This window comes from Leguminivora glycinivorella, chromosome 3 (assembly GCF_023078275.1).
Source record: "Leguminivora glycinivorella isolate SPB_JAAS2020 chromosome 3, LegGlyc_1.1, whole genome shotgun sequence".
Lineage (NCBI taxonomy): Eukaryota > Metazoa > Arthropoda > Insecta > Lepidoptera > Tortricidae > Leguminivora > Leguminivora glycinivorella.
Window position 1 is genome coordinate 16,035,535 of NC_062973.1, and position 11,675 is coordinate 16,047,209.

Here is an 11,675-nt window from a genome sequence, read left to right on the forward strand (position 1 = left end):
TTGGTACGTAGGATACAAAAACAGTTCGTAACTCACCTTCACTTATCAATGAGATTGATCTACGAATCCGCTGTCCAAATGGCAATATGCAAAATGAGCCCAGTGCCACAGCAAATCACATCACTTAATTTGTCTTAGGTCCGCCCGCATCACCTTCATTTCTCATCAACGGTTGGCAACAACTGGCTTATTGATGTATGTCGCCTCGACTTACACTGATAAGGTATCTAAAATTACACATATTTTATTATTAGCTAGTTCAAAGGTATGTAGGTACGTAGGATACAAAAACAGTTCGTAACTCACCTTCACTTATCAATGAGATTGATCTACGAATCCGCTGTCCAAATGGCAATATGCAAAATGAGCCCAGTGCCACAGCAAATCACACCACTTAATTTGTCTTAGATCCGCCCTCATCAACGGTTGGCAACAACTGGCTTATTGATGTATGTCGCCTCGACTTACACTGGTAAGGTATCTAAAATTACACATATTTTATTATTAGCTAGTTCAAAGGTATGTAGGTACGTAGGATACAAAAACAGTTCGTAACTCACCTTCACTTATCAATGAGATTGATCTACGAATCCGCTGTCCAAATGGCAATATGCAAAATGAGCCCAGTGCCACAGCAAACCACACCACATAATTTGTCTTAGGTCCGCCCGCGTCACCTTCATTTCTCATCAACGGTTGGCAACAACTGGCTTATTGATGTATGTCGCCTCGACTTACACTGATAAGGTATCTAAAATTACACATATTTTATTATTTTAGCTAGTTCAAAGGTATGTTGGTACGTAGGATACAAAAACAGTTCGTAACTCACCTTCACTTATCAATGAGATTGATCTACGAATCCGCTGTCCAAATGGCAATATGCAAAATGAGCCCAGTGCCACAGCAAATCGCATCACTTAATTTGTCTTAGGTCCGCCCGCATCACCTTCATTTCTCATCAACGGTTGGCAACAACTGGCTTATTGATGTATGTCGCCTCGACTTACACTGATAAGGTATCTAAAATTACACATATTTTATTATTAGCTAGTTCAAAGGTATGTAGGTACGTAGGATACAAAAACAGTTCGTAACTCACCTTCACTTATCAATGAGATTGATCTACGAATCCGCTGTCCAAATGGCAATATGCAAAATGAGCCCAGTGCCACAGCAAATCGCATCACTTAATTTGTCTTAGGTCCGCCCGCATCACCTTCATTTCTCATCAACGGTTGGCAACAACTGGCTTATTGATGTATGTCGCCTCGACTTACACTGATAAGGTATCTAAAATTACACATATTTTATTATTAGCTAGTTCAAAGGTATGTAGGTACGTAGGATACAAAAACAGTTCGTAACTCACCTTCACTTATCAATGAGATTGATCTACGAATCCGCTGTCCAAATGGCAATATGCAAAATGAGCCCAGTGCCACAGCAAATCACACCACTTAATTTTTCTTAGATCCGCTCTCATCAACGGTTGGCAACAACTGGCTTATTGATGTATGTCGCCTCGACTTACACTGATAAGGTATCTAAAATTACACATATTTTATTATTAGCTAGTTCAAAGGTATGTAGGTACGTAGGATACAAAAACAGTTCGTAACTCACCTTCACTTATCAATAAGATTGATCTACGAATCCGCTGTCCAAATGGCAATATGCAAAATGAGCCCAGTGCCACAGCAAATCACACCACTTAATTTGTCTTAGATCCGCCCTCATCAACGGTTGGCAACAACTGGCTTATTGATGTATGTCGCCTCGACTTACACTGGTAAGGTATCTAAAATTACACATATTTTATTATTAGCTAGTTCAAAGGTATGTAGGTACGTAGGATACAAAAACAGTTCGTAACTCACCTTCACTTATCAATGAGATTGATCTACGAATCCGCTGTCCAAATGGCAATATGCAAAATGAGCCCAGTGCCACAGCAAATCACATCACTTAATTTGTCTTAGGTCCGCCCGCATCACCTTCATTTCTCATCAACGGTTGGCAACAACTGGCTTATTGATGTATGTCGCCTCGACTTACACTGATAAGGTATCTAAAATTACACATATTTTATTATTAGCTAGTTCAAAGGTATGTAGGTACGTAGGATACAAAAACAGTTCGTAACTCACCTTCACTTATCAATGAGATTGATCTACGAATCCGCTGTCCAAATGGCAATATGCAAAATGAGCCCAGTGCCACAGCAAATCACACCACTTAATTTGTCTTAGATCCGCCCTCATCAACGGTTGGCAACAACTGGCTTATTGATGTATGTCGCCTCGACTTACACTGGTAAGGTATCTAAAATTACACATATTTTATTATTAGCTAGTTCAAAGGTATGTAGGTACGTAGGATACAAAAACAGTTCGTAACTCACCTTCACTTATCAATGAGATTGATCTACGAATCCGCTGTCCAAATGGCAATATGCAAAATGAGCCCAGTGCCACAGCAAATCACACCACTTAATTTGTCTTAGGTCCGCCCGCATCAACTTCATTTCTTATCAACTCCTGTGTATTTCATTTTTATTTCATTTCATTTCATTTTCATCCTAAAGATGATTGCAAATCATGTGTGCTGTCCTGTATTTAACAAAATAATATTAAATGTGAAATCGAATCTAGTTTTTAAGTACTAACATTATTTTATAAGCGATTATGAAAATAATAATAATAATATCCCTTGTATATCCCTTGCCTTTAGATTAAAGTGTCTAAAAGGGCCTCTGTGCTGTTGGCTTCGGCCCCACACATGCCTCCCAAAAGTCCGGGACCCCATGGTCCCGAGATATGGTAAGACATACAAATAATAATATTTATTTATTTCATAAAGATAACATTGATCTCATTATTCTAACAATAATGAGATCAATGTCATATTTTATTTTCATTTCATTTTCATTTCATTTTCCTTTTTAAGTTACGGAACCCTAAAAACGTCTCCTCAGTACATTTTGTATAGGAAAGGCGTAAGCCAGCGTTCCCACTTAAGCGTCGCGTGTCTCGGGGCGCGCAACGGACGTCCGCGCCATGCCACCTGAGTGTAATTCAAAAAACGTCTCCTCAGTACATTTCGCGGACGTCCGTTGCGCGCCCCGAGACACGCGACGCTCTGATGTGGCCGGTCCGTAAGTAAGACGCAAGACATAAGGCGCGTCTTACGTCTTAAGAGACGCGTCTTACGTCTTTCCTATACAAAATGTACTTGCGTCGCTTGTATTATTATGTGTATTTTATGCCTAAAGCCTCCGCCACACATGAAGCGTTTTGATAGCGTAGCGTTAGCGCAATGATAGCGGTGCACCGGCGTTCCGCTTGCAATCCGCGCATTCCGCTCGCAATCCGCGCTCTTAAGTTCCCGCTGGCGTTGCGCCCAGCGGACGCCGGGCCGCTGGGTGCAACGCCAAACGTTCGTCCGGCGCAACGCTATCGTTGCGCTCCGCTGACGCTCCGCTACCGCTCCGCCTACGCTATCTAAACGCGCATGTGTGGCCGAGCTTTAAGCGCGTGTCACGTTCGCATAGCACCTCGCTCATATAAAAAAATCTAGTATCACACTGCTTCTCAAAGTTAAAACGCATTAAGGCTAGTGCATTACATACATACTTTACTTACTACAATTATCTTTTCATTGACAGAAAAAGATACAAGTTTTTTTAAAAGTGTGGCGTCGATATGTGGCGGAGGCTTCATAATTACAGAATGTAGATAGTACCTAAATAATGTAGTTTTCCTTAAATAAAGTATTTTGCAACTCACCTTTAAGGCTGCCACACACCGCAAAGCGGGACGGGAGCGGGACGGGCGCGGGGCGCGAGCGCCGCGCTGTATAACACTGAATCAAATACGGTGCCACACACCGACGCTCCGCGCACGCCCCGCTCCGCGCCGCGCCCGTCCCGCGCTAACCCGCCCAATCACAACAGGTCGTGAGCGGAGCGGGACGTGCGCGGGGCATTGTCATTCGGGCATTGTCAGTGTGTGCCTCACCGCGCAGCCAGCGCGCGTGTCACGCGCGCCTACCGCGGCGCTAGCGACCCGCGCCCGTCCCGCTCCCGTCCCGCTTTGCGGTGTGTGGCAGCCTTTACTAATTATCGGTATTGTTCAATGTGCCCGCCTCTTTCTTCAATACACAATCTAGCCCGCTTGCGGACATGTCGCGCGACTCGCTGCAGAGTGTTCCGATTCGCCTTTATTTGTTCAAATGCCGCCCTTATTCGAACTTCTAACTCGCCAACATTTTCTGGTGGCGGTTGATTCTCGTACACCAGTCTTTTGACGTCGCCCCACAGATAAAAGTCCATCGGTGTCAAATCGGGGGACCTTGGCGGCCATGCTACGAGTTCACTGCCCCGCCCTATCCAATTGTTGCGCCCGAATCTCTCGTCCAGGTGGGCACGTGCCGCTTGTGAGAAATGAGCTGGAGCGCCGTCATGCATAAATGTTATGCCTTCGCCCGTTTCGCCGGCCTCGACTAGTTGGGCCTCAAAATCGCCCCTCAGGAAGTCCAAATAGGCTGGTCCATTTAGCCTATCTAAGAAAACAGGACCCAAAATTTTCTCATGCAGAATGCCAGCCCACACATTCCTGCTAAAACGGTGCTGAAAGTATGTTACTTTCGTTTTATGCGGATTCTCAGTAGCATAATGATGCTCATTATGATGATTAAAAGCCCCGTTTCGTTGAAAAGTTGACTCGTCTGTCCACAAGATTCGGCGCTCTCTATTTTCCAACAGCCACTGACAAAATTGCTGCCGTTTTTCGCGATCCGGCTGAAGAATATCGTGTACCTTCTTGATTTTGTATGGGTGGAACCCGTGTTCCCGCAATTTGGCCCCAATAGTGCTTCGCGGGATTCCACTTTCCGCAGAGTATTTTCTTTGGCTGTCCGAGGGGTTTTCTAAGAAGTGCTCGACTATCTGATCGGCTACCTCCAAATTTTCAGGACGACCATTATCATGATGGTGTCCCGGGGGTAATTCGTTTCGCGGTCCCGCACGAAAGGCGTATGCAGCAAGTAGGATGGTTCGCACATTAGGGACGGGCTCATTATTTTGGCAAAACCTTTCCATGTAAATCCGACGCGCCTCCGCCGTACATTGGTTAGCAGCACCATAATAAATAGCGGCCATCGCTCCACGTTGGACATTAGTATAGCGCGGCATTTTTAGAACTATTTTAAGCCTAACCTAATCTACCTAGAACTATGCTACACTACCTACTGAATAATAAGTAACCTATTCTAAATCTAATCTACTACACTTTCAAATCAGTTCAAAATCACCTCTCAGAACACTTTTACACAGCACAATCACAAATCTTCTAATCAAAAAACCTTTCGCTCAACACAAACAACGATTTTCACAATGCAAGGAGATCCTAAATTCACAAACGAAACAACCGAGAGCATCGACCAAAACCGACTAATCAAAGAAATTCAAAATACTAGAAGATTCTTATACGTACATACCGTAATTACCTACAAATTTCCTATTGGCAAACGATTTTGTCCTATGAAAAGGCGCTAATTTCAACATTTTATGAGGAAATGACGGTGCATTCTACCTGCTTAGATTTTTGGAATTTAATGTACTTGTAAAGATGCCTAAGGTACAAAATTAGTATAAATCTTACAAAATCAAACAGAAAAAGAATACGTATTTGTATTAGTAAATAAACTGAGTGATCATTCAAATATGGCGCAACGAATACGTCACGTCCGTCTCAGACGAATCGCTCGCGCAACGTTCGTGCGTTGGGGATCATGCAAAATATTTTTGAATAGCGATTTGTTTGACGCAACTAATTTGTTTAATTTTATTAGAAGAAGTAAAGACAAGTACAAAACAACAATACATTGATATTTTATTTAATTGAATCTTTGCATTACTATTATTGTTTATTTTGTCTTGTAACTAAAGATAAGTTTGAAAAATTATCAGAATCCGAAATTATTTCGTGAAACGGAAAATCATAGAGGAGTGACATTTCGATGTTTTGCAGTTTTCGGCAAAATATTGACAACATGACCGTGTTTATTTTGATTATTCATAATATGTACTATGAATAGTGTGTATTTTAACCACGTTTTAGTGGATCGAGTGTATCGCTGCCTTTGGAATAAACAAACATTAAGTTAGTAACATGGAGAGAAAATCGGATTCGAAAAAGCAGGTACTATTTTTTTCGAAGGTGGACTAGGACTACATGATTACATTGACAGGGAGCTAGATAGTTAACATGAAGCAACAAGCAGCACTTACTCAAACAGTAGTGGCTCAAGCAGTACCTACTCTAGTTCTTTATAACTCCTGCCAGGTGATTCCAACATAAGGTAAAACCTTTAACAGTAATAGATATACTATTACTAAAAATCATCATTTATTAGCTAGTTAAGCTGATATAACAGAAGTTCATGCCTACTCAGCCGGAACAACATGTGTCAGTGCTATTTACAGCAGATCAGGTAGCTAACGAAGTGAAATGTTAGAAAGGTACTTTACTTTTAGTCGTAGGATAAAACTAAAAATCTGATATCTACTTTCGCATTTCACACAGGCGCAGGCGCTAAACCGAGCTGAGTACGACGCGTGGGTGGCGCCTACCGGCTGCGACTCAACTAAACAGAACCCGTCGCATGGTATCGTAAATACACCCTTGTCATTACTAGATTTTACTATGATGCGTCAAACCGTCTGTCACCGTTGACGCGAATCATTATGTTTCTAATCTGCACCAGCAGTGTAGTCTGTAGGAGATATGAAATAAACACAGTACTCGTAACATAGTAAGTAGGTAGGTAGGTAGGTAGAAACGCCGTCCATGGGCGTTAGTTGAGTAATAAATTAATCACTGTTTGTTTGCAGGGTCAATACTGAGGCGTGGAATGAGGAAGAATCGCAGTAACTCAAGCTGAGCGGTCGCTAGGGTCGCTAGGTATGTAATCTATTAAAAATGCATTTGGTAACCTACCGCCCCCTGTCTGTCTCCATTTTCATTGAGACATCCAAAAGTATTATTTAGTCACAGTTGTCATTCATAACACCTGCCAGGTGGTTCCGACATAAAGTAAGAAAGGCTTTATTGCTAAATCATAATTTATCTACTTCAGTTGATATAACAGAAGTCTGATTTGGTGATAAACTTATTTACTTGGGGAACAATCAGACAAAAAAAGTGCCTACTCAGCCGGAACAACATGTGTCAGTGCTATTTACGGATCAGTAGGCCTAGCACATGATGACCGCGAGAGTATGTCGCCGCGAGATAGATGACACGTCTTCTTCTAACTGTATTAATGACATAAGGACAGGTAGTCTATCTCGCGGCGACATACTCTCGCGGCCATCATGTGCTAGGCCTACAGGTAGCTAATGAAGTGAAATGTTAGAAAGGTACTTTACTTTTAGTCGTAGGATAAAACTAAAAATCTGATATCTACTTTCGCATTTCACACAGGCGCAGGCGCTAAACCGAGCTGAGTACGACGCGTGGGTGGCGCCTACCGGCTGCAACTCAACTAAACAGAACCCGTCGCATGGTATCGTAAATACACCCTTGTCATTACTAGATTTTACTATGATGCGTCAAACCGTCTGTCACCGTTGACGCGAATCATTATGTTTCTAATCTGCACCAGCAGTGTAGTCTGTAGGAGATATGAAATAAACACAGTACTCGTAACATAGTAAGTAGGTAGGTAGGTAGGTAGAAACGCCGTCCATGGGCGTTAGTTGAGTAATAAATTAATCACTGTTTGTTTGCAGGGTCAATACTGAGGCGTGGAATGAGGAAGAATCGCAGTAACTCAAGCTGAGCGGTCGGTAGGGTCGCTAGGTATGTAATCTATTAAAAATGCATTTGGTAACCCAGCGCCCCCTGTCTGTCTTAATTTTCATTGATTTATTATTTAGTCACAGTTGTCATTCATAACACCTGCCAGGTGGTTCCGACATAAAGTAAGAAAGGCTTTATTGCTAAATCATAATTTATCTACTTCAGTTGATATAACAGAAGTCTGATTTGGTGATAAACTTATTTACTTGGGGAACAATCAGACAAAAAAAAGTGCCTACTCAGCCGGAACAACATGTGTCAGTGCTATTTACGGATCAGTAGGCCTAGCACATGATGACCGCGAGAGTATGTCGCCGCGAGATAGATGACACGTCTTCTTCTAACTGTATTAATGACATAAGGACAGGTAGTCTATCTCGCGGCGACATACTCTCGCGGCCATCATGTGCTAGGCCTACAGGTAGCTAATGAAGTGAAATGTTAGAAAGGTACTTTACTTTTAGTCGTAGGATAAAACTAAAAATCTGATATCTACTTTCGCATTTCACACAGGCGCAGGCGCTAAACCGAGCTGAGTACGACGCGTGGGTGGCGCCTACCGGCTGCAACTCAACTAAACAGAACCCGTCGCATGGTATCGTAAATACACCCTTGTCATTACTAGATTTTACTATGATGCGTCAAACCGTCTGTCACCGTTGACGCGAATCATTATGTTTCTAATCTGCACCAGCAGTGTAGTCTGTAGGAGATATGAAATAAACACAGTACTCGTAACATAGTAAGTAGGTAGGTAGGTAGGTAGAAACGCCGTCCATGGGCGTTAGTTAAGTAATAAATTAATCACTGTTTGTTTGCAGGGTCGATACTGAGGCGTGGAATGAGGAAGAATCGCAGTAACTCAAGCTGAGCGGTCGCTAGGGTCGCTAGGTATGTAATCTATTAAAAATGCATTTGGTAACCCAGCGCCCCCTGTCTGTCTTAATTTTCATTGATTTATTATTTAGTCACAGTTGTCATTCATAACACCTGCCAGGTGGTTCCGACATAAAGTAAGAAAGGCTTTATTGCTAAATCATAATTTATCTACTTCAGTTGATATAACAGAAGTCTGATTTGGTGATAAACTTATTTACTTGGGGAACAATCAGACAAAAAAAGTGCCTACTCAGCCGGAACAACATGTGTCAGTGCTATTTACAGATCAGTAGGCCTAGCACATGATGGCCGCGAGAGTATGTCGCCGCGAGATAGATGACACGTCTTCTTCTAACTGTATTAATGACATAAGGACAGGTAGTCTATCTCGCGGCGACATACTCTCGCGGCCATCATGTGCTAGGCCTACAGGTAGCTAATGAAGTGAAATGTTAGAAAGGTACTTTACTTTTAGTCGTAGGATAAAACTAAAAATCTGATATCTACTTTAGCTGAGTACGACGCGTGGGTGGCGCCTACCGGCTGCAACTCAACTAAACAGAACCCGTCGCATGGTATCGTAAATACACCCTTATCATTACTAGATTTTACTATGATGCGTCAAACCGTCTGTCACCGTTGACGCGAATCATTATGTTTCTAATCTGCACCAGCAGTGTAGTCTGTAGGAGATATGAAATAAACACAGTACTCGTAACATAGTAAGTAGGTAGGTAGGTAGGTAGAAACGCCGTCCATGGGCGTTAGTTAAGTAATAAATTAATCACTGTTTGTTTGCAGGGTCAATACTGAGGCGTGGAATGAGGAAGAATCGCAGTAACTCAGCCGAGCGGTCGCTAGGGTCGCTAGGTATGTAATTTATCTACTTCAGTTGATATAACAGAAGTCTGATTTGGCAATCACCCAAATCGGCACCCGTACTACATAGTCTGTAGGAGATATGAAATAAACACAGTAGTCGTTAAAAATGCATTTGGTAACCCAGCGCCCTCTGTCTGTTTTCATCTTCATTAACGGCGTAGAAATATGTTCCATACCCGAACGTATTATTAATAAGTAATAGTGGAATGCAATTTTAATAACGATAATGTAAATTGTTGATACAATATTTACTTTTTCCAGATGCAGTAGAACGAAGAAGTAGCTGGCAACTTGAATGCAAGTGTGCATTAGATGGCGCCACCATAGCTTTGCCCGGACAAGAGTTTTGCTCTATGAGATTTGACTTCTAATATTAAAATACTTGGACCGATTCAGGGAGAAGAACGCGCTTTATCAGCACACTCACGCTCCTTTGAAAGCAAAAGCATAATATTATTGTTAATGTATTTTTTTTTCTAGTATGTAACTTGTAACGTAATGTAACGTGTGTTGTCATGTAACTACTGAATTTTTGATTGACAAATAAGTTATCAGTTAGTTAGTTGTATTAGGTAATTAATTTAATTGAAATTGTGCACACATGCTCCCGCAATTTGGCAATATCAACAACGTTTATTAAAGTTTTTCGAATGCATATCGCAAATGTCAGAATATTCTGTTCATAAAAGTTATGGATTGTCATGCCTTTTTCCAATGACCCTTATTTAGGGTAAAGTAACACCAAACAAAGTATTTGTGAGACAGTTTAACCTTTTGGCCGCCAGAGACTTAAACGGAAAATCGTGACCACGACGCCACTTTTATGTTAGCATAATTTCTTTACCCATCCTTAATTTACCCCCGTGGCGTCAGTGGCACGGTTTTCCGTTGACGTCATTTGCTGTATTTGGCGTTCAAAAGGTTAAAAACATAAAATTTACCATAAATTAAGACCCATAAAATTGTAAACATCTGCGGCGATTTATGATGATTGTGTTAACTAAACGTAACATAAGCATTTGTAAATGTAATCAATTTTAGCATATTACTTACCAAAACTCACCTGTGCTATTCCATTTCCCTGTTATCCCCAATCGTGCTGGTAGCAGCGAAGTGCAATGCTTTCTACCTTTCCCCAAAATCTCAGTCCTGCGAGTGCGAGGTGCAAAATGTAAGTATTTATCAAAAAGGGACGGCTGTTTCGCAGGCTAGATAATGTTTCCTCCTCTCTTGTACTAGGCCGACTAGTACTCCGATGCGCCTATCTCCTCCTTCCTTATATCCGTAGCTAGTTATCAGAAAAATAAAAAATAAATCATCCGTTTGTTTTTCTTATGCAACAGGCGTTTAAAGGAGGTCAAAAAAGACAAGTGGCGTGGGTAACAATTTGAGGCGAAGTATTTTTTGACTCAGTTAAACACCGTTGCATACAATACTTTTTCTACGACCATGCACTTACTTTTTAATAGTTTTCTAAAATAACTTTCGTGAAATTCGCACTGTTTCCTGTATTTGGGCGCCCCGCGGCCCGCTTTATCCCTTAAAGGCTACCTAACAATGCTTTAAGAGCTATATCGTATGCGTGGGTGCACGGGCCGCCGGGCGGGGGCGGGCATCTTTTATGTAGAGTTTTAACGATCTATGCACGACACTGTAAATAACGAATAACAACACGGCAGTAGAAAAAATAATAAAGAAAACAAGTTTCAGAGGAGTATTCATTTATTATTTCACCCATTCCTCGTACATACTGTTCGTACCTACTACATTTCATGCAGTTCAACTGGGTACCTACATCACTTCGTCAGTCCAGTTCAGACGGGACAATCCGATTGCCAATTAGGTTCTGAATCTCGCATAACGCGCGTAATAGTTCTAACGCTGTAAGTGAGAACGCTCGCTCTTACTTACGTGAAAAAATTCACGGAGCGGCCGTGTGTTAACTAACTAACGCACGACCGCACCGCACCGGTAAGTGACAACGAGCAAAAAATAACTCTTTCTCGCTCCCACTTACAGGATAGTAATGGGATGACCTATGAATAATTA

General features: G+C 41.8%; 2 long non-coding RNA genes across 5 annotated transcripts; one reads left to right on the top strand and one right to left on the bottom strand.

Moving 5' to 3' along the window:
* Positions 1-182: 182 nt before the first annotated feature.
* Positions 183-2,621, bottom strand: LOC125224722. The gene is made up of 3 exons (XR_007176907.1): positions 2,405-2,621; positions 561-751; positions 183-227 (listed from the first exon to the last, which is right to left on the bottom strand). It is a non-coding gene; the product is annotated as an uncharacterized LOC125224722 (long non-coding RNA).
* Positions 2,622-6,056: 3,435 nt separating this feature from the next.
* Positions 6,057-11,047, top strand: LOC125224603. 4 transcript variants are annotated; one of them, XR_007176891.1, is made up of 8 exons: positions 6,057-6,203; positions 6,896-6,965; positions 7,488-7,569; positions 7,796-7,865; positions 8,379-8,460; positions 8,687-8,756; positions 9,546-9,614; positions 9,888-11,047. It is a non-coding gene; the product is annotated as an uncharacterized LOC125224603 (long non-coding RNA). The 4 variants fall into 4 exon arrangements; XR_007176892.1 differs by lacking the exon at positions 6,057-6,203 and adding an exon at positions 6,262-6,669 and having other exon boundaries at positions 8,379-8,465; XR_007176890.1 differs by lacking the exon at positions 6,057-6,203 and adding an exon at positions 6,264-6,674.
* Positions 11,048-11,675: the final 628 nt, after the last annotated feature.